Genomic DNA, 19,975 nt, shown 5'->3' on the forward strand with positions numbered 1-19,975 from the left:
AATGGAAAAAGCACACCTTTTTTTTTTTCTTATGGGCCAAATGAGTGCCATTCAACTGCAAATCAGTGTAAGAAAATAGCTCTCTTCCACTCAGCAAAGCAGTACGTACAGATGCAATACAGATCTCCCTAATCAGAAGTATATTTTCTTCTGAAAAATTTGATAAAGCTTTACCAGATGGATAATCTTTTTCTTCTGTTTGCAAAGCAGCATTTCCTGACTGGTGTATGTTGCAACTATGACTAGAATGTTTATAAATGCTACTACATCAGCCCCACTAATAGAAATATGAGAAAATGAAAATGATGCAGATTCTAATTGTAAATCATTTAGCCTCTTCTGGCTTCGCATGCAAGCTGCAATAAGCATTGACTCATCCCCCCTCTAGTCTCTTCTCTACCGCCTATCACTGAAACTTTCTAATGATGATTTTTTTATTTTTGCGGTAGCCAACTTTTATTGTGATTTAGATGTTTTACTATGAATTGTAGGTATTTTATGATTTATGATTATAATATTGTATTATATTTGTATTTTAATTGTGTATTTGACTTATATTGTAAACCGATGTGATGTTTCCTACGAACGTCGGTATATAAAAACAAACAAATAAATAAAATATTATTTGCACTCAGTTTGCTGGAGGCAAACAAATAGTCTTTTCCTGATTTGGCCCTGGTATTGAAGTTGTGAGAGTAGGATAGGACAAAACTCGCAGGACACTCTCCTCCTCCCGGATTGGTGCCAAGCCTCGGCCCACATTCGGCTGTGAATCCCGGGAAATACACGCTGACAAATATCATGGGAAGTTTAAATTTTGCTCTGACCCAGGAGTTAAATTTTCTATGGTTAAAAAAAAAAAAAATACAGGCAAAGCATCCTTTCCTTTTGGGCACGTCCTTGCTTTAGGTTTTTTTGTTTCACTATGCTTATAGTATTTATGTATGGAATGCTACTAGAATTACAAGGTAATGCAGCATATAAATGTTTTAAATAAATAATCTTATTACCCTGCAATTTGTATTTACATGTTGGGAACAGAATGAGTCATTAAAGACTGTTGCTTGGGTTCTGCGTGGCGTGAAAAGGGGTGCAAGGTGTATGTGTATGATTCAAAACCAGAAATGAATAGGTAGCATTGGAAGCCAGTGCTATGTTGCCTAATTTAATATGATGGTGCTCCAGTGGGATTCACACTCCCATAGATGTGCATTTGTGTTTTTGAAAAGATGAGCAGTGTATGGGTATAAGAGGATATGCCCGTAGAAAGGGTGTGAGGTGCAAGCGCGAGCAGTGACAGAATGTGAGAGAGAGAATGCCAACAAAAGCAGACTTGGCATAGGATAAGGAGAGGATATGCACACTAGCACAGGCAAGAGCAGATATTAGTTTTGATCCAGCAGTTTCCTCCTCTTTCTTTGGGCTTCCGGTTCCATTGGAACTGGCTTCCACTGAGCTACAGCACCATGAGCCTTCACTTGCAACCACCTATTTTTCCCCTTATTTTTTTTAACTTTTCTGCCACCCCCTACCTAGCTCAGCCATTGCATTCTCTAAGAAACAAACAGACATTGTATTGTGATCATACCTAATAAACACGTTCAAGCAAAGAAGGTACAATGACTTTTTTCTTAATGCAACTCTGTTCAATCATCCCTCTTAGTTCCTGGAGAGTTTTTCTGGTATCAAACATCTCACATGGGCAAATGATCAAATACACCCCTTAACTGAACATACAGGGAGATGTGCACATAAAACCGGCATATGCAAGTGTAATTAGCTTCTCTATGCAGTAAGCAAATTTTCAGAAGGGCAGAAGCATGGACAATTATGCACACACACACAGGCCTTCTGGGGCATGATTTGGAAGTACACAAAAATTTACGTATTTTATAAAATGGAGTATGCACATTCATCAAACATGTAATTATTAAATCTGACCTCTTTTGGCTGCAGCTTTTGGGTGGGTGAGGGTCTGGAACAAGTGGTGGAGGATGTGAATGTGTGACCACCAGGTAGGTTATGTGATATGTACTGCGAATACAATCTCTTGGACATACAAACTCCAGCTAGGCATACAGGTTGACGACAACTGCAAAATGGCAGTTCTGCTAGCTACACCACGGACTCTAAGCCCATCAATACACTGTCAGACCCTGAAAAACATTGATTTTGGACAAAAGTAGTAAGATCAGCATTTCTGTATGAACACTAATGGAAAAATACCGAATTTTGTTGCTACAAGTACATGCAAACACACAAGGATATTCTACTGTTCCCCCAGCCACTGACAACAATGGAGCAAGGGACTTCCTGAGTCTACAGCTTAACAAGTCGCCAACAACTCACAATTTAAGAAGCCGCAAAGTACGCATATACATACCCATGCACGCATCAAGAAAAAGGGGACAGAAAAGGGGCAGGGCATGGGCATTCCAGGGCGGGGCGAAGACTTACATGTGCAAGTCCGCATTTTAAAAAAAGATGACCATGGCATGAGTCAGCTTGTTGACCGCGTAACTTTCCTTCTGGTCCTGATGAAGAGCAAGTCTGGAGATCTCGTTTTAGGGCATTTAGCACAGCGTGAATGTTCGGGGTCAAGGAGGGGAGGGGGGGGGGGGCGATGGCAGGATGAAGATCAGAGAGGTCTTGAAGACCTTGATATGAACTGGGCAAACTGATGGACTACTTGAAAAAACTGATTATTCCCTCACGTGAGCATATTTTAAAATCTGCCTGCAGTAGTGTGCAAAAGTCACTAAAGCGCTAGCCAAAATACGAGCCAGAAGGGTATTTTAAATGATACGTGCGTACTTGCGAGCACAATTTAAAATTGCAGATGCTCTCTGCTCATGTGTTTATGGGCATACCTGCATTCCTTTTAAAATTACCCTGTAAGCATGGAATCCAGCCGACCTGCTGCAAAAAGGTATAATGGTGTCCAGAACCAAGGACTAGGGGCACCCCCTATATGAAGTAGGGATGTGAATCGTTTTAGGACGATTAAAATTATCGTCCGATAATTTTAATATCGTCTTAAACCGTTATGGAACACAATACAATAGAGATTCTAATGATTTATCGTTATAAATCGTTAGAATCGTGAGCCGGCACACTAAAACCCGCTAAAACCCATCCCCGACCCTTTAAATTAAATCCCCCACCCTCCCGAACCCCCCCCAAATAACTTAAACATTTCCTTGCCAAATCCTACCTCCTTCAATCCCCCACCCTCCCGAACCCCCCCCCCCCCCAAATGACTTAAATTACCTGGGGGTCCGGAACGGCAGCGGTCCGGAACGGGCTCCTGCTACTGAATCTTGTTGTCTTCGGCCGGCGCCATTTTCCAAAATGGCGCCGAAAAATGGCGGCGGCCATAGACCAACAGGATTCGACGGCAGGAGGTCCTTCCGGACCCCCGCTGGACTTTTGGCAAGTCTTGTGGGGGTCAGGAGGCCCCCCCCAAGCTGGCCAAAAGTTCCTGGAGGTCCAGCGGGGGTCAGGGAGCGATTTCCCGCCGCGAATCATTTTCCGTACGGAAAATGGCGCCGGCAGGAGATCGACTGCAGGAGGTCGTTCAGCGAGGAAATTATCAGGTAAGTAGTAATTTCTCCTTTCTTAGCATTTGGACAGGTGGATCCAGAACCAGTGGGATATCCCAAAGCTACTCCCGAATAGGGTGGGAGGCTGCCCGCAGTCTGATCAACGCAAAGGTTGTGTCCTCCCAGACCTGCACATCCATGCGGTAATGCCTGGAAAAGGTGTGTAAAGAAGACCACGTAATAGCTCGGCAAATGTCGACTGGAGACAAATATCTAATCTCTGCTCATGATACTGCCTGAGCCCTAATGGAATGAGCCTAACTTGACCAGGCAATGGCCGCTCATCATGACTACATATGCAGTCATGATTACCTCCTTAATCCAGCGGAATATTGTAGCCCGCAACGCAGGCTCACCCTGTTTACTCTCCCCATGGAGAACAAACAGGCGATCTGTCTTCTGGGAAGTCTGGAAACCTCAAAATACATCAAGACATGCTTCTTGACATCCAAGGGCCGTAACATGCAATATTCCTCTGCGTCTCTTTCCCTGTCCAGAGACGGCAGGAAAATTCAACGACTCAAGTGAAAATCCGAGACCACTTTTGGCCAAAAAAAATGGAACAGTACACAGCTGTATCTCCCCTGGATTCACCCGTAGAAGGGTTCCTGGCTAGACAAGGCCTGCAGTTCGGATACTCTATTGCCTTTTCCTGCAATGTGCGAGGCTGAGATCTCCTGAAGATGCACTTCTGCCCATTTCATAAGGTGGTCTATTTCCTGTGACACTTGCTGACTCTTGGTTCCTTCCTGCTGATTGATATAAGCCACCATTGTCACACTGTCCGACATTATCCAGACTGTTAGACCCTGCAAGCGGTCGCCGAACTGCAAACATGCCAACTGGATGGCACGGGCTTTCAGCCGATTGATGCTCCAGAGACACTCTTCTGTACTCCGGCGCCCTTGCATTGTCAACTCTTGACAGTGAGCTCCCCAACCCTGGAGGCTCGCATCCGTCATGAGTACTAGTCAGTCCAGTGATCTTAGGGAACCCCTTTCTTAGAAGATCTGCCTTTAACCACCACTACAGTTGTATGCAGGTCTTCATCAGAAGGAGAAGCCAAATCAAATAGTCCTGAGACTGTGGCCACCAAAAAGCCAGCAGAGTGCTCTGAAGAGGCGCATATGCACCCTTGCTCATGGCACCACCTCCAGGGTGGCAACCATCAATCTGAGTACCTGTAGATAAGACCAGACTGTCGGGCGTATAGTGTTCGTCAATAGACACACCTGTGCCATCAGCTTCTGAATATGGCCTTCCAGCAGGAACACCCTGTCCTGCTTCATGTCGAACCAAACACCAAGATACTCTAAGGTCTGTGATGGCCAAAAACTACTCTTGGTCAGATTCACCACCCAACCTAGCTCCTGCAACAAGGAAATCACCTTGCACGAGACCCGAAGACTCTCTTCTAGACTCTTGGCCTGAATCAGCCAATCGTCTAAGTACAGGTGAACCAGATTCCCATTCTTTCCTAACGTGTAGACAGATGGACTCAGGACCAGTGGGTTTATTCTCCCCTGCCAGCAGATGGAGATGGAGCAAGCTGACGTCACAGTATATATAACTCTACAGTGAACCCAGCCTACCAGTATTCTCTGTCTCCAGCAGATGGTGGACGTGCATCTCCCTATGGGGAGTGCTTTGAGCTTTTTGAAAATAGAAATTTGAAATTCTATATTAAGGAAAAGAAAGCCCTACTCTCCTGTGGTGATACCTAAACATCCCTCCCACAGTTGAGAATTCCTGAGGTAATTTCCATGGTCCCTTAGAGGGCTGCCTTGGGTCTGGTAGCTGGGTTTCCTGGTGTGGACTTAGCTGCTAGTTCAGCTGAAAGGCAGCGGGTGCAGGAGGACGAGCGTGGTGGTGATGGCAGATGCCCTCTCCCTTCGCAGCCAGAGACTGTCTCTGAGCTCAGCGAGTAAGTGCTGAGCTCAGGTAAGGTTAAAAAAAAAAAAGGAGAAAGGAGAGAGTTTAACCTGAATCAGAGACAGTTAGAGGAGTTTCATGACTTCCTCCGGTCTCCGTTCTTGGTGCTCTGTGCCGACGTTCATACCCACTCCCTTGGTGTTGAGGAACTGGGCAGCCTGGTGGGCTGAGCAGCCCCCAGTGGGCTAGGCTCCGCAGTTAGGCTTTTTTCTTGCATGCCATGGTGGCCGTTTTCATGCAATCTTGTGCGTGTTCTGCTGCCCTCTATAGGCCGTCAGTGTGCAGTGTCAGCTTTGCACACGCGTTGTGCACTCGGTTTTTTGGCGTGCTTTTTATGCGCACAAACTTTTTTACGCGCTTAACTTGGTGCACGGGTTGTGTGTGCACCTTGTCGCACTTTCTTCTAGGTGCTTACTTTTTAGGCGCATTTCATTTGTGAGCGCGAGCTATTCCAACACACATTTACCACAGCGATGGCGCCGGTAAGGAAGAAGCCTAAGCATCTTCCTATTTGTGTTGTCTGTCATATTAGGGCTTCTCAGTCTGACCTGGCTTCTACCCTGTGTCAGCACTGCTCAGACGCTCAGGGAGAGTTGTCTTCCTCGGATTTTCTAAGCCTGGCTCTTCCCATTCTGATGATGGGTTGGTCACGGCCTTGACCGGGAGGATGCCAGATGTTGATTCTCCCTTGACTGGCTCCTCAGTTGGCGAGGGCAGTTCTGTGGGACAAGCTCCAGTTCCTTCTGGACTTGGTCTGGACCTGGCTGCTTTTTCTTGAAATTTTTTCAAGGTTTACTAATCTTTCTTCAGGCACAGTCCTATGCTTTCCCCCAGCCGGTGGCTCCTCCCTCTTCCAGTCCTATGCTTAAGTGCCAGGGTTCACCTCTGTTCCCTGGGGAAGTTCCTGACAGGAATCTGGATGGAATTGATGATGAGGTTGATCCTGTTTCCCTGGAAGATGGGGAAATTCCTCCAGGGCTGGAACCGTATCAAACCATGTTACAGTTCTTTCATAGAGATGAACTGCCAGCCCTAATTTCTGTTTGAAGTAGGATACAAATTAGAAGCAGGAAATAGGTTCACCTCCAATGTAAGGATAGGACAATGAAACATACATTAGAGATTGTAGGCACATTATAGAGATGGAGTATGATTCTCCTTTTTATTAGCTTATAGCAATAAATGTCATTTAAAAAATTTCAATCATACACAAGGAGGGTAATTCTGCAACATCGTGAGTAACTTAGGAGGCAATTATATGCCTAAGTTACACCAATTTTTCACAGAAAACATGCATAGGCGTGTTTGTTTTGAAAATTATCCTAACAAAAGTATCTGCATCTGCTATCTGGAGTGTGTGATTTTCGTGTGAAATTTTAGGCACATACTTTTTAAAATTGAAAAGTATGCATGCAATTGAAAAATCTAACCCCAACCTCACTCCTGGGAATGCCATCGTAGTTTGGGTAAATTTGAGTACAAACGGGAAATACTCGTACAGGTTTACCTGTGCAGCAGACAGGCGATTTTATAAAATCCCATTTCTTGCATAAAACAGCGTAGATATGCATTTGAAAATGACCCCCTAAATGATTGTTTCTGTAGTACTAGACAGAATGAATCCTTCATTTATTCTGCTAAGTATGCCCTCAAATTTGTTTTTCTTTACTTTGCAGTCTTTCAAGTGTTTTTCCTCACACATAAGCTCTAAACACAAGAAAAGATAACACACCTCAACTATCTGTGCTAGTCTACAGCTGCAGATTTTCCCCGGAACGATTTGTAAGAAATAGGTATAAATATATAGCAAAAAATTCAAGCCATGCCAAAAAACTGAACAATGTTTTGAATACAAAAATACTTTCTTTTATTAAATGTATTTTATGTTATGTATTTATTAATTTATAGCCCACTTTTCAGGCACTTCAAAGCAGATTACATTCAGGTGATGGAGGTATCATTAAATACATAACAAAAATCTAATCAAAATAGCACTAAAAAATAAATTAATCAAAATTTTTACAAATCAAAGACCATCAAATAATAATCAAACCAAAGAACAAAACAACAACAAAGAACTAATATATACTGAATAAGGGTGCCAAACAACACACATATATGTATAAACACTCAAACATACACAGTGCAGCAGAAGATACTACTAAAATCAGAAAAAAAAGGAAAAAATTGAAATAAAAAAAGGAAACATTATGTTCTCTCAAACTTCCACTCATATGAGAATCCAAAAATATCCCAAAAAAACAATAGATAATATATTAAAAAGTTCAAAGAATCTTTCCCCAATACACTTGAATGAAAACTGTAGAGAGTTGAAGATGGCCCAGGTAGTAGTTCCTAATAGAAAAAACATCACTCTTTAAAACAACTGACATGTTTTGCCAGGTAGGCTTCATCAGAGGTATCTGTACAGTTGTCCCAGATATCACATCACTGTGGAAGGATCCAAGATGGCCGCATTAGCACACCACAGTTAAAGCTGTCTCTTACCTACCTTCCTTTCATTCTGATATACCTTATTCCGCCCTTAAGTGGAAAGCCAGGGGGCAGGAAGCCCCAGTTGCCTCCTCCCTAGACCCTGTTATTGGACCTATGGATGCCCACGTGAGATGGGGGATTTCAGCTCGGGGAGTGGAATCACTGGAGAGTCCTTGAGAAGAAGCTGTATTAAGTTCTCTCCCAGACTTGTTACTTTCTCTGTCCCTGGAGGACCAGATTGCGCCCTCAAATCCTGCCCAGGCGATATTGCTGGATATGCCACAACACCCAGCGCTGGCTGATGAAGCAGTGATCGCCAAGTCGAGTCTTGGGACCGCAAACCTAGCTGAAGTTGTCCTGAAATCGCCCAATACTCACGGTAGCGACTGGTAGTTCATGAGACCTTCAGAGACATAGTAGCCAAGTCCCAAATCCAGTCTGGCAGCCCCTGTGCTGCCTTGGATCAGAAAGGTCTCCCAATTGGAGTCCCTCATACCGGGGAAGCAGGAACTGATCCTGTAGCAGGACCTGCTCTCCAGGTGATGTATTGGGGAGAGTTAGGCCGGCCATCATAGTTGGTGATTCACTTATTAGAAATGTAGATAACAGGGTGGCTGGTGGACGTGAGGACCGCCTGGCAACTTGCCTACCTGGGGCGAAGGTGACAGACCTCACGCGTCACCTAGATAAGATTATAGACAGTGCTGGGGAGGAGCCGGATGTCGTTGTACATGTGGGCACTAATGACATAGGAAAATGTGGGAGAGAGGATCTGGAAGCCAAATTTAGGATTTTAGGTAGAAACCTGAAATCCAGAACCTCCAGGGTGGCATTCTCTGAAATGTTTCCTGTTCCATGTGCAGGTCCCCAGAGCTCCAGAGTTTCAATGCATGGATGAGACGATGGTGCAGGGAAGAGGGATTCAGTTTTGTAAGGAACTGGGGAAACTTTTAGGGATGGGGGAGACTTTTCCAAAAGGATGGGCACCACCTTAACCAGAGTGGAACCAAGCTACTGGCACTAACTTTTAAAAAGGAGATAGAGCAGCTTTTAAACTAGAACAAGGGAGAAAGCCGAAGGATACTAATGAAACAGGAGAGTTAGGACATCCCAACAGAGAAGTTCCAATAAAAGCAAACGTAGTCCATGTGCCTATATGCAAAAAAATCACCTGAGCTAAAGATTTCCAAATTATCGGTTATCTACTCTTTCAGATAATAGAAAGACTAGGGAGCACTCCATGAAGTTAGCATGTGGCACATTTAAAACTAATCGGAGAAAGTTCTTTTTCACTCAACGCTCAATTAAACTCTGGAATTTGTTGCCAGAGGATGTGGTTAGTACAGTTAGTATAGCTGCGTTTAAAAAAAGGATTGGATAAGTTCTTGGAGGAGAAGTCCATTACCTGCTATTAATTAAGTTGACTTAGAAAATAGCCACTACTATTACTTGCATCAGTAGCATGGGATAGACTTAGTTTTTGGATACTTGCCAGGTTCTTATGGCCTGGATTGGCCACTGTTGGAAACAGGATGCTGGGCTTGATGGACCCTTGGTCTGACCCAGTATGGCAACTTCTCATGTTCTTATGTTCTTATCCCTATCAACTGAAAAGCAGATTGTTAATACAAACAAAAAATACACTTTGAAATGTCTGTATGCCAGTGCCAGAAGTCTAAGAAGTAAGATGGGAGAGAGAGAATCTATAGCAGTAAATGATGAGATTGACATAATTGGCATCACATTGACCTGGTGGAAGGAGGATAACCAATGAGACAGTGCTATATCAGGGTACAAATTATATTGCAATGATAGGGAGGATCAACCTGTTGAGGGTGTGGAACTTTATGTCTGGGAGGGTATAGAGTTCAACAGGATAAAGATCATACAAGAGACTAAATGCTCAGTAGAATCTATATGGGTAGAAATCCCATTTGTGTTGGGTAAGAGTATAGTCATAGGAATATACTATCGTCCACCCGGACATAATGGTCAGACAGATGATGAAATGCTAAGAGAAATCAGGGAAGCTAACCAATTTGGCAGTGCAGTAATAATGGGAGATTTCAATTACCCCAATATTGACTGGGTAAATGTAACATCAGGACATGCTAGAGACACAAAGTTTCTGGATGTAATAAATGACTGCTTCATGGAGCAATTGGTTCAGGAACCAACAAGAGAGGGAGCTATTTTAGATTTAATTCTTAGTGGAATGAAGGATTTGGTGAAAGAGGTAATGGTGGTGGGGCCACTTGGCAATAGTGATCATAGCATGATCAAATTTAAACTAATAACTGGAAGGGACAATAAGTAAATCTACAGCTCTAACACTAAACTTTCAAAGGGGAAACTTTGATAAAATGAGGAAAATAGAAAAAAACCTGAAAGGTGCAGCTGCAAAGGTCAAAAGTGTTCAACAGGCATGGACATTGTTTAAAAATACAATCCTAGACACGCAGTCCATATGTATTCCACGCATTAAGAAAGGTGAAAGGAAGGCAAAACAATTACCGGTAATGTTAAAAGGTGAGGTGAAAGAGACTATTTTAACAAAAAAAAAACATCCTTCAAAAACTGGAAGAAGGAACCATCCGAAGAAAATAGGAAAAAGCATAAGCATTGTCAAGTTAAGTGTAAAACATTGATAAGACAGGCGAAGAGAGAATTTTAAATGAAGGTGGCCGTAGAGGCAAAAACTCATAGTAAAAACTTTTAAAAATATATATGAAGCTAGAAACTTGTGAGGGAGTCGGTTGGACCGTTAGATGACCAAGGGATTAAAGGGGCTCTTAGGGAAGATAAGGCCACTGCAGAAAGACTAAATTAATTATTTGCTTCTGTGTTTACTAATGAGGATGTTGAAGAGATACCAGTTCTGGAGATAGTTTTCAACGGTGATGAGTCAGATTAACTGAACCAAATCACTGTGAACCTGGAAGATGTAGTAGGTCAGACTGACAAACTAAAGAGTAGCAAATCACCTGGACCGGATGGTATGCATCCTAGGGTTCTGAAGGAACTAAAAAATGAAATTTCAGATCTATTAGTTAAAATTTGTAACCTATCATTAAAATCATCCATTGTGGAGGTCACGTGATGTGGTGAGCATGGGAGAAAGGAAATCCCTGAGCTCCGAGTGCCTGTGCTCCATCGGCCCGAATCAAACCCGCATCTAAGACTCCACACACGCTAAATACTAGCAAAAATAAATGCTTATGTCTATCGTGCGATTTATGAATAAAACGCCTCCCCCGATGGCCACAAAAAAGGGAAAAAAGAAAGAGAAAAATCGCACAGTCCCGATTCCAAAATGGCCGCCGCTAGCGAAAATATCAGCGATCCTCCTGCGGCAGGGCTCACTCTCCCTGCTATCGAGCAGGTTATCAAATCAGCTCTGGATGAAAAACTAGCAGGGGTTAAGGCACAGCTAGAGGAAGTCCAGGCGGCCATAACAGAGCTCTCCCCCCGAATCGATCAGGCGGCAGGCAGGACCTCCGTTTTAGAAGATGAGGCACTTAGAGCAGAGACTAAGGCTGAATCACAGTTGATGACCTTGAAAATAGGGAGCGCAGAGCAAACCTTCACTTCCTAGGGTTTCCTGAGGCTATAGAAGAAAGGAACCTGGGAGCGCTGCTGGAGCAATGGTTCCCTGAAGTGCTGGAACTGCCAGACCTAAAGGGAACCTTTAAAATAGAAAGAGCACACAGACTGGGACCCAAAAAAACTGAGAGCATATCGATCCAAACATGAAATCTCCTATGGGAAAAATAAAATCCGCATCTTTCAAGATTATTCTATAAGAGTGTCAGAGATGCGCAGAGGTTTTTCACCAGTATGCTCCCAACTATATCAAAAACACATCAAATTTGCACTCCAGTACCCAGCTAAGCTGAAAATCTGGCACAATGACCAACAACATATATTCCAGTCACCTGATAAAGCCACTGAATTCCTACAAACCCTACCAGGGATCTAAGGCTACCTCAGATCTTCAGGTCAGCAGGCGTGGCTGCTACCATGTTATCACCATATACCTTTGGGTTTACTTTACGAATGTTATCTTAAGCGTGCACCTCCAGTAAGAATACACTCCCACACTCTCCTTTTGAGTGAGTGTGGTCCTTTGGTCCAGCGAAGCAGCTCCCTTATGGACCCTAAGGACAAATGAATACTCCATGATACTAACTCCTGAAACAGCATAGGAGGAAAAGCTGAGCATCACACACTTCTGGAAAAGAAGATACTCTTTTAGTACGCTAAACTAGAGGCTTTTGACATGGATGCACAGCACCAGCCTTCTAGTCCTAATTTCACAAACCTCTGGAGCCTCTTATTATTGAGGAGCAAAAAAATGTGGGTGAACGGGCACATCACTTGATATGTTTTATATTTTTCAGTCTCACATACCGTCTTTATTGCCTTATGGAGATTAAAATCATGCACATGGAGTCACAGCACACATACACAAGAAAAATGACCTCATTGCCTCTAGATCAGAGGCTGTTTCCTAAAAGGACTTACAGGGTTGGGGAAATTGGGGGGGAAGGGGGGGAAGGGGAGAGGGATATTGGAAGAAGCAGCAGTTCTTTGTCGGATAGTGCATCGGAGATACTTCAAGAGAGACACGTCTACCTAATGTATGCTGCCATGGTGTATCAAGAGACATTTTCACTACCTTGGAAATTGGACTCTAAGTTTCAATACACGCCAACCCATCTGGACAGAGCATGAGAGGGGGCTACGGTGGGGGCCTGCTTCCTATCTCAAATTGGTATTTACTGCGCTGATTATATAAATAAATGCTTTGCACAATATGAATAAACTCATCTCATGGAACGTCAATGGGTTGGGCTCCCCTGCTAAACGCAAGAAAGTACTATCTCATCTTAAACGGCTGAACGCAGATATTGCGGGCATACAAGAAACCCATCTTAAGTCGGCAGAAAGCCAAAAACTCCAAAGAGACTGGGTGGGAACCTGTGTCTACTTGGCTGCAGTTCATAGGAAGGCAGGAGTGTTGATCTTAATTAGTAAGGCAGCAAATTTCCAACTTATTCAAAATATAGAGGACCCCAACGGAAGATTCATCCTGTTTACAGGCCACTGGAATGCTATGCCGGTTACGATCTGCAATATGGGGCGGATTTTAAAAGCCCTGCTCGCCAGCGCGCCTATTTTCCATAGGCCTGCCGGCGCGCGCAGAGCCCCGGGACTCGCGTAAGTCCCGGGGTTTTTTGTCGGGGGCGTGTCGGGGACGGGGCCGATCGACGCGGCGTTTTGGGGGCGGGACGCGGCGTTTCGGGGGCGGGCCCGGGGGCGTGGTTTTGGCCCGGGGCGGTCCGGGGGCGTGGCCGCGCCCTCCGTAACCGCCCCTGGGTCACGGCTCGGCGCGCCAGCGGCCCGTTGGCGCGCGTGGATTTACTTCTCCCTCCGGGAGGCGTAAATCCATGGACAAAGGTAGGGGGGGGTTTAGATAGGGCCGGGAGGGTGGGTTAGGTAGAGGAAGGGAGGGGAAGTTGAGGGGAGGGCGAAAGAGAGTTCCCTCCGAGGCCGCTCCGATTTCGGAGCAGCCTTGGAGGGAACGGAGGCAGGCTGCGCGGCTCGGCGCAGGCCGGCTGCCCAAAATCGGCAGCCTTGCGCGCGCCGATCCAGGATTTTATAAGATACGCGCGGCTACGCGCGTATCTTATAAAATCCAGCGTACTTTTGTTTGCGACTGGTGCGCCAACAAAAGTACGCGAACGCGCTTTTTTAAAAATCTACCCCTGTATGTGCTCCCAACGAGTATTCACATTATTTTTTCACGACTCTGCAATCTACTTCAAACCCACAGACACAGTCAACTATTTTTATTAGGGGACTTCAATGATGCACATGATGTTACCATAGGTAGAAGTCCCCCACAATCGAAGAAGACGTCCAAATGCAGAAAGGGTATAGCATTTTTATGTAATCAACTTGACCTTTTAGATGTGTGGCGAGTTCTTCACCCAGAAGAAAAAGATTTCACCCATGTCTCTCGGTCGCACATGTCTCTCTTACGCATCGATTACATTCTTATTCCACCAGCTTTTTTCTTTCGCATCAAACAGGCAAATATTGAAACCCAAGCCATCTCGGATTATGCCCCAGTCTCTGTTACTATCACCTCAACGCTTTCCTCACAGGGTGATCGGCAATGGAGATTCCCGAGTTATCTTGCCAATGATCATAAATTTAAGGAATATTTACAAGCTAAATGGAAAGATATGCGACATTCAACCAGCAACATACCACAGACCCTCAACTGTTCTGGGAAGCCGGCAAAGCTGTATTGCGAGGCGATATCATCTCCTACGTCCACGCACATACTAAACGTCTTAATCAAGCTATTTTGAATTATGAACAACTGCTAGAGCAAAGTAAACGAAAGCTGATTCAATCACCTACAACCACACATAGAAATGAATACTATGATATCCTTAGAAGCCTTAATACCCATTTGCATATGAGAGCGCATTACTACATCCAGAAAGGAGAGCAAAACCTCTTTCGGTATGGTAATAAGTCAGGCAAGTTATTGGCGAATTTAGTTCGCACTGCCAGGAAAAAAACAATTATTAATAGTATGCGCCTACCAAATGGGACAATGAGACTATGGATCGAGGGACATCTGTGAATGTTTTCGTCGATACTAGTCAACTATACACCCCAGATCATGGTGAAGGATAAGACAATGAGACTGAATTTTTTCAAGGCCTATCCCTCCTGGCACTCACCACTTCTCAGCTGGCATTCCTAAATAGGCCTCTCCAGACACAAGAAATCTCGCAAGCGATTTCTATAACCCAAATTGGGAAGTCGCCAGGTCCAGATTGACTTTCCTATGATTTTTATAAAATACTCCAACTGCAAATCACAACTCCTTTAACCAACTTTTATACTAATGGACTCTCTGAGGGGAAATTCCCCCCTTCATTCAACACTGCTCACATTACAGTCCTTCCTAAACCAGGCAAAGACCCACTATCTGCCTCCTCTTATAGGTCAATTTCATTATTAAACTGCGACCTAAAACTTTTAGCAAAAGTACTAGCCGAAAGATTGAACGTCCTCCTACCCTCGCTAATCTCTACCCATCAAGTGGGTTTTGTTAATGGGAGAAGCCCACATGCCAATATCATTAAACTGATAACCGCAATGGAAAGCTGCCAAACCCAAGGTATACCCGCACTCGCTGTTGGTTTCGACTCAGAAAAAGCCTTCGACAGAGTGACATGGAGGTACCTTTTTGCAACGCTTCAATGCTTTGGAATTTGCGGGGACTTTCTATATTATATAGACCTTCTGAACTGCAACCCAATCTTGCGAATCCTAGCAAATGGGTACCTTTCTGAGGACGTCCATATAGCTCGAGGAGTGCATCAAGGCTGCCCCTTATCACCATTGCTTTACATCCTTGCTATTGATCCCTTGTTATGTAAAATGGACCAAAATACTATTATCAAAGGCTTTGGGGGGCCCCCGTATGTTTTCAAAATTGCAGCTGTCGCTGACGATGTACTAGTCTTTCTAACCACCCCGCACCTGAGGTCTTACGATTACAACTTCAATATGGACGATTTGCAGGCCTTAAAATAAACCAAGATAAATCGGAGGCTATAGACGTAACCGGAACAGTCCGCACAACATGGACTGGAGACTTCCCTCTCCGTTGGGTCCCGAAAGAACTTAAGTATTTGGGGATACGAATACCGACTAACATACAATTACTGTACAAGGCCAATATTCAACCCCTATCAAGAGTAATGGAACGATTCGTCAACAAGCAATTGTCGGAATACCTGGAGGATAACAATATTCTCTCCCCTTTCCAGTTCGGCTTCAGGAAATCTCAAAACACTGAAGCACTTCTAACATCGCTATCGGACACCATCCTTCTTAATCTCGAAAAAAAACAACCTCACCTCCTCGCTCTTCTTGACCTATCCGCCGCATTTGACACGGTCAACCATACCATCCTACTCGAACGGCTATCCGATATAGGAATCCAAGGAGAAGCTTATAGCTGGTTCCAATCGTTCCTGGAGAACAGATTCTACAAAGTAAAAATCAATAATGAAGAATCGCATCCTATCAAATCAACTCGAGGAGTACCTCAAGGATCATCTCTCTCACCTACGCTATTTAATATTTACCTGCTTCCACTCTGCCACTTACTCTCTAACCTAAAGCTAAAACATTATATTTTCGCTGATGACATTCAGATTCTCTTGCCCATCACAGAATCACTGCAAAAAACTTGGGCACATTGGAACAACTGCTTACAGGCTATCAACACTCTGCTATCCAGCTTGAACCTCATACTTAATCCAAACAAAACAGAAATCCTCATCATCTCACCTGACGAAAACAATACCCTCACCAACTCCCAAAACGCAACACAATTCTCAAAACTAACTATTAACCACTCCACCTCAGTCAGAGACCTGGGAGTGCGTCTCGACAACAAATTCAACCTTAAATCCTTCATCACCAATACAACTAAAGAATGCTATTTCAAACTCCAAGTGCTAAAAAATCTTAAACCTCTTCTTCACTTCAGTGACTTCCGGCTAGTAGTCCAGTCTATAATTCTGTCTAAGCTGGATTACTGCAACTCTCTACTGCTAGGTCTTCCAGCCTTATCCACAAGACCATTACAGATGGTGCAGAATGCCGCAGCGAGGCTACTCACTAACACAAATAAAAGAGCCCACATAACACCTATTCTTCACAGCCTCCACTGGCTTCCTATAAAAGCTAGAATCTCCTACAAGACATTATCAATGATCCACAAGGATATCATGGGCATCGCTCACCTAAATCTAATCACACAAATCCGCCCTCACACATCACAAAGACCCATCAGGTACAACTACAAAGGTTCCTTATATGCTCCCCCGATCAAATCTACACTAACAAAACGAGCACTCTCCACAGCTGGGCCCACCCTCTGGAACTCATTACCGCCGGATCTACGCCAAGAGACCTGTCATCTAACTTTTAAGAAAAACCTAAAAACGTGGCTTTTCAGGCAAGCCTATTCAGAGTCACAAGATCACTCAGACACCGGTCAAAGAGGAAAATAGTCCAACATCAGATCATCGATCACCCATATTCCCCTCAAGAACCAACCACACCAGACCTGAACAACTCACCTGTTTAAGACTACTTCTCTGATTCATCAGTCTTCTTTAATTCATGCATAACTCGGATTTTGCATTTCAACAAGGTATATGTACCCTCACATCACAATTTAGACTATCCCTCCAATTATTCAAGATATTTATTCACGCTTTAAACATTCCTGATATTGATCTTCGTCCTGTCGACGAGTTATTATCATCATTATTATTATTGTTTATGTAATATTCAAGTTGTACTTATATTTAAGTTGTATTTATAGTTATATTTATATGTGATATGTTAAGAAAATATATGTTAAGAAACGCTGTTTAATGTAACGCCTTTATTGCGACAGTTATTGTTCTATGTAAACCGACCTGATTCGATACTTGTATTGAGAATGTCGGTATATAAAAATCCGAAATAAATAAATAAATAAATATTGGACCAATCTATAATCAAATTCCAGCAATGGCAATCCTTACCCCTTTCACTAACAGGGAGAATACAACTGGTTAAAATGATCTTGCTCCCCAAATGGCTCTACATACTGCAAATGACCCCCATTTGGCTCACGAAACAAGACCATAGAAGATCTCCAAAGAATTGCGGCTTTTTCTATGGAGAGGTAAACAAGCGAAATTGCCAATGGCAGTACTTACTGCACCAGTGACAGCTGGGGAAATGGGGTGTCCTGACCTCCTCACTTATACCCTCACCTGTACACTCCGCTACATTAGTGACTGTTTATTCACACCTCTTAGAGTGGTATGGAGTCCATTCTCTTAACTCCTTATTGCAACTAGCACTAACCTGATAACACCTAACCTAAAAAGCCATCTGTTCCTACGTACCTGCAGAAGCGCTTGGACTACTCTCTGTAACAATTTGCAGCACTCGAACCGCCTGACTCCTCTTTTACAGCTCACGGGGAACCCCCTGTTTCCCCCAGGAACTACCAGGAGGCCTTTCCACAACTGGCAAGCTCAGGGATTAACATATGTTCATCAATTCTTCGAACCGCTCTCGGGGAGGCCACTTACCTTCCAGGAGTTACAGTCTGCTTTTCCAATCCCGAACACGGACTATTACGCCTATCAGCAAGCAAGCCATTTTATTCGCAGTCTCAGATTTCCAACCGAAGCGCTCCACACTTCTCAGAAAATCTAGGATCTTACCCATCCGGGTCATAGGAAAAAATTATCCATATCCAAAATGACTACGGCACTTATTGCTCTCAGCCGGACATTATCTCTTGAAGCCCTATTTGATAAATGGACACTTTGGAAAAACTGTACTATTACACTGGATGAATTCCAACGATGCATGCGAGAGACGTATGTAGTATCCGAGAATGTGTTGCTAAGAGAAGCTAATTACAAATTCCTGTGGCAATTGTACATTCCGCGAACCCGAGCCTTCCAAATGAAAATCTGTCCCACTAAAATATGCCCCAAATGTGAACTAGATGAAGGGACTTACTATCACTGTTTCTGGGACTGCACCAAGATACAAGAATTCTGGGAACAGATATGTTCCATATGCTCTACACTTCTACACATTGCTCTTCCACGGGATCCAGCGCTCTGGCTATTCGGTACGCTTCCGAATGTTTCGCCCTCTTTCTGTAGCGCGGAAGGTCTATTATTGCAAAAAGCAGCCCTTTTGGGGAAAAAATCCATCCTGATCACATGGACGACAAACCAAACGCCCAATTATGAGCTCTGGTTCCGAAAGTTAGTACAACTGTGTGCCACTGAGTTTGCTATCGCACGAAACACATCAGCAAAAAAGCATGCAATAACGTCTTCTGTATGGGCTCCTCTAACATCACACTACACCCTTTCTCACCCTATAAATCCATACGAATTTGAATATGAATATTGCCTCCTATCACCAAATACCTCTTTATGTATCTCTAAGTATCTTTATGTTCCATTTAATGCCCCACCAGATGATCTTACGCATATTATGTATGTTGCAGTTGATGCTGCTGAAGAAGTTGGTGGACCCTTGGGCCGACCTACCTAGGGAGACAGGGTAGGCCGGGAGGCGGAGCCACAAGCTGGAAGGGTTCACCCAGGAACCAGGGACCCCCTGGGAGGAGCCCGTAGGGTCCCGAGTCCTTGGGACTGGGAGCTGTATACTGAATGTCCAGAAGGCTGTGGTGGGGCGTAGGCCGGGACCGGAGCAGGCAGAGTGAATAGGAAGTCCAAGGTACCCGGAAGGCTGGGGACCGGCTGCGCAGAGCCGAGGGCCGGCTGAAGGCAGGGCAGCGGGCGGCTGCGGAGTCTGTAGCAAACCGGAGTCAGAGGCAGGCTGCAGGCTGAAGCGGAGTCAGAAGCAAACCGGAGTCAGAGGCAGGCTGCAGGCTGAAGCGGAGTCAGAAGCAAACTGGAGTCAGAGGCAGGCTGCAGGCTGAAGCGGAGTCAGAAGCAAACCGGAGTCAGAGGCAGGCTGCAGGCTGAAGCGGAGTCAGAAGCAAACCGGAGTCAGAGGCAGGCTGCAGGCTGAAGCGGAGTCAGAAGCAAACCGGAGTCAGAGGCAGGCTGCAAGCTGAAGCGGAGTCAGAAGCAAACCGGAGTCAGAGGCAGGCAGCGGGCTGAAGCGGAGTCAGAAGCAAACCGGAGTCAGAAGCAGGCAACGTGGAGATCAACAGGAACACAACTGGAAGCAACTAAGAAGTTGTGAACCTCGTTGCAAGACGTTGAGAGAGAGTCTGAACGCCGGTTAAATTGGGAATCGAGCGTGACGTCAGCCGCGCAGGCGGGGCCGGACTTCTGGGAATTGGGCGC

General features: G+C 44.5%; 1 protein-coding gene across 2 annotated transcripts in view; it reads right to left on the reverse strand.

Moving 5' to 3' along the window:
• The window catches only part of MOK (MOK protein kinase), a 161,075-nt gene that overhangs the window by 77,763 nt on the left and 63,337 nt on the right, over positions 1–19,975 (reverse strand). The window lies entirely within an intron of this gene.

Source organism: Rhinatrema bivittatum, chromosome 4 (assembly GCF_901001135.1).
Source record: "Rhinatrema bivittatum chromosome 4, aRhiBiv1.1, whole genome shotgun sequence".
In the NCBI taxonomy this organism is placed as follows: Eukaryota; Metazoa; Chordata; class Amphibia; order Gymnophiona; family Rhinatrematidae; genus Rhinatrema; species Rhinatrema bivittatum.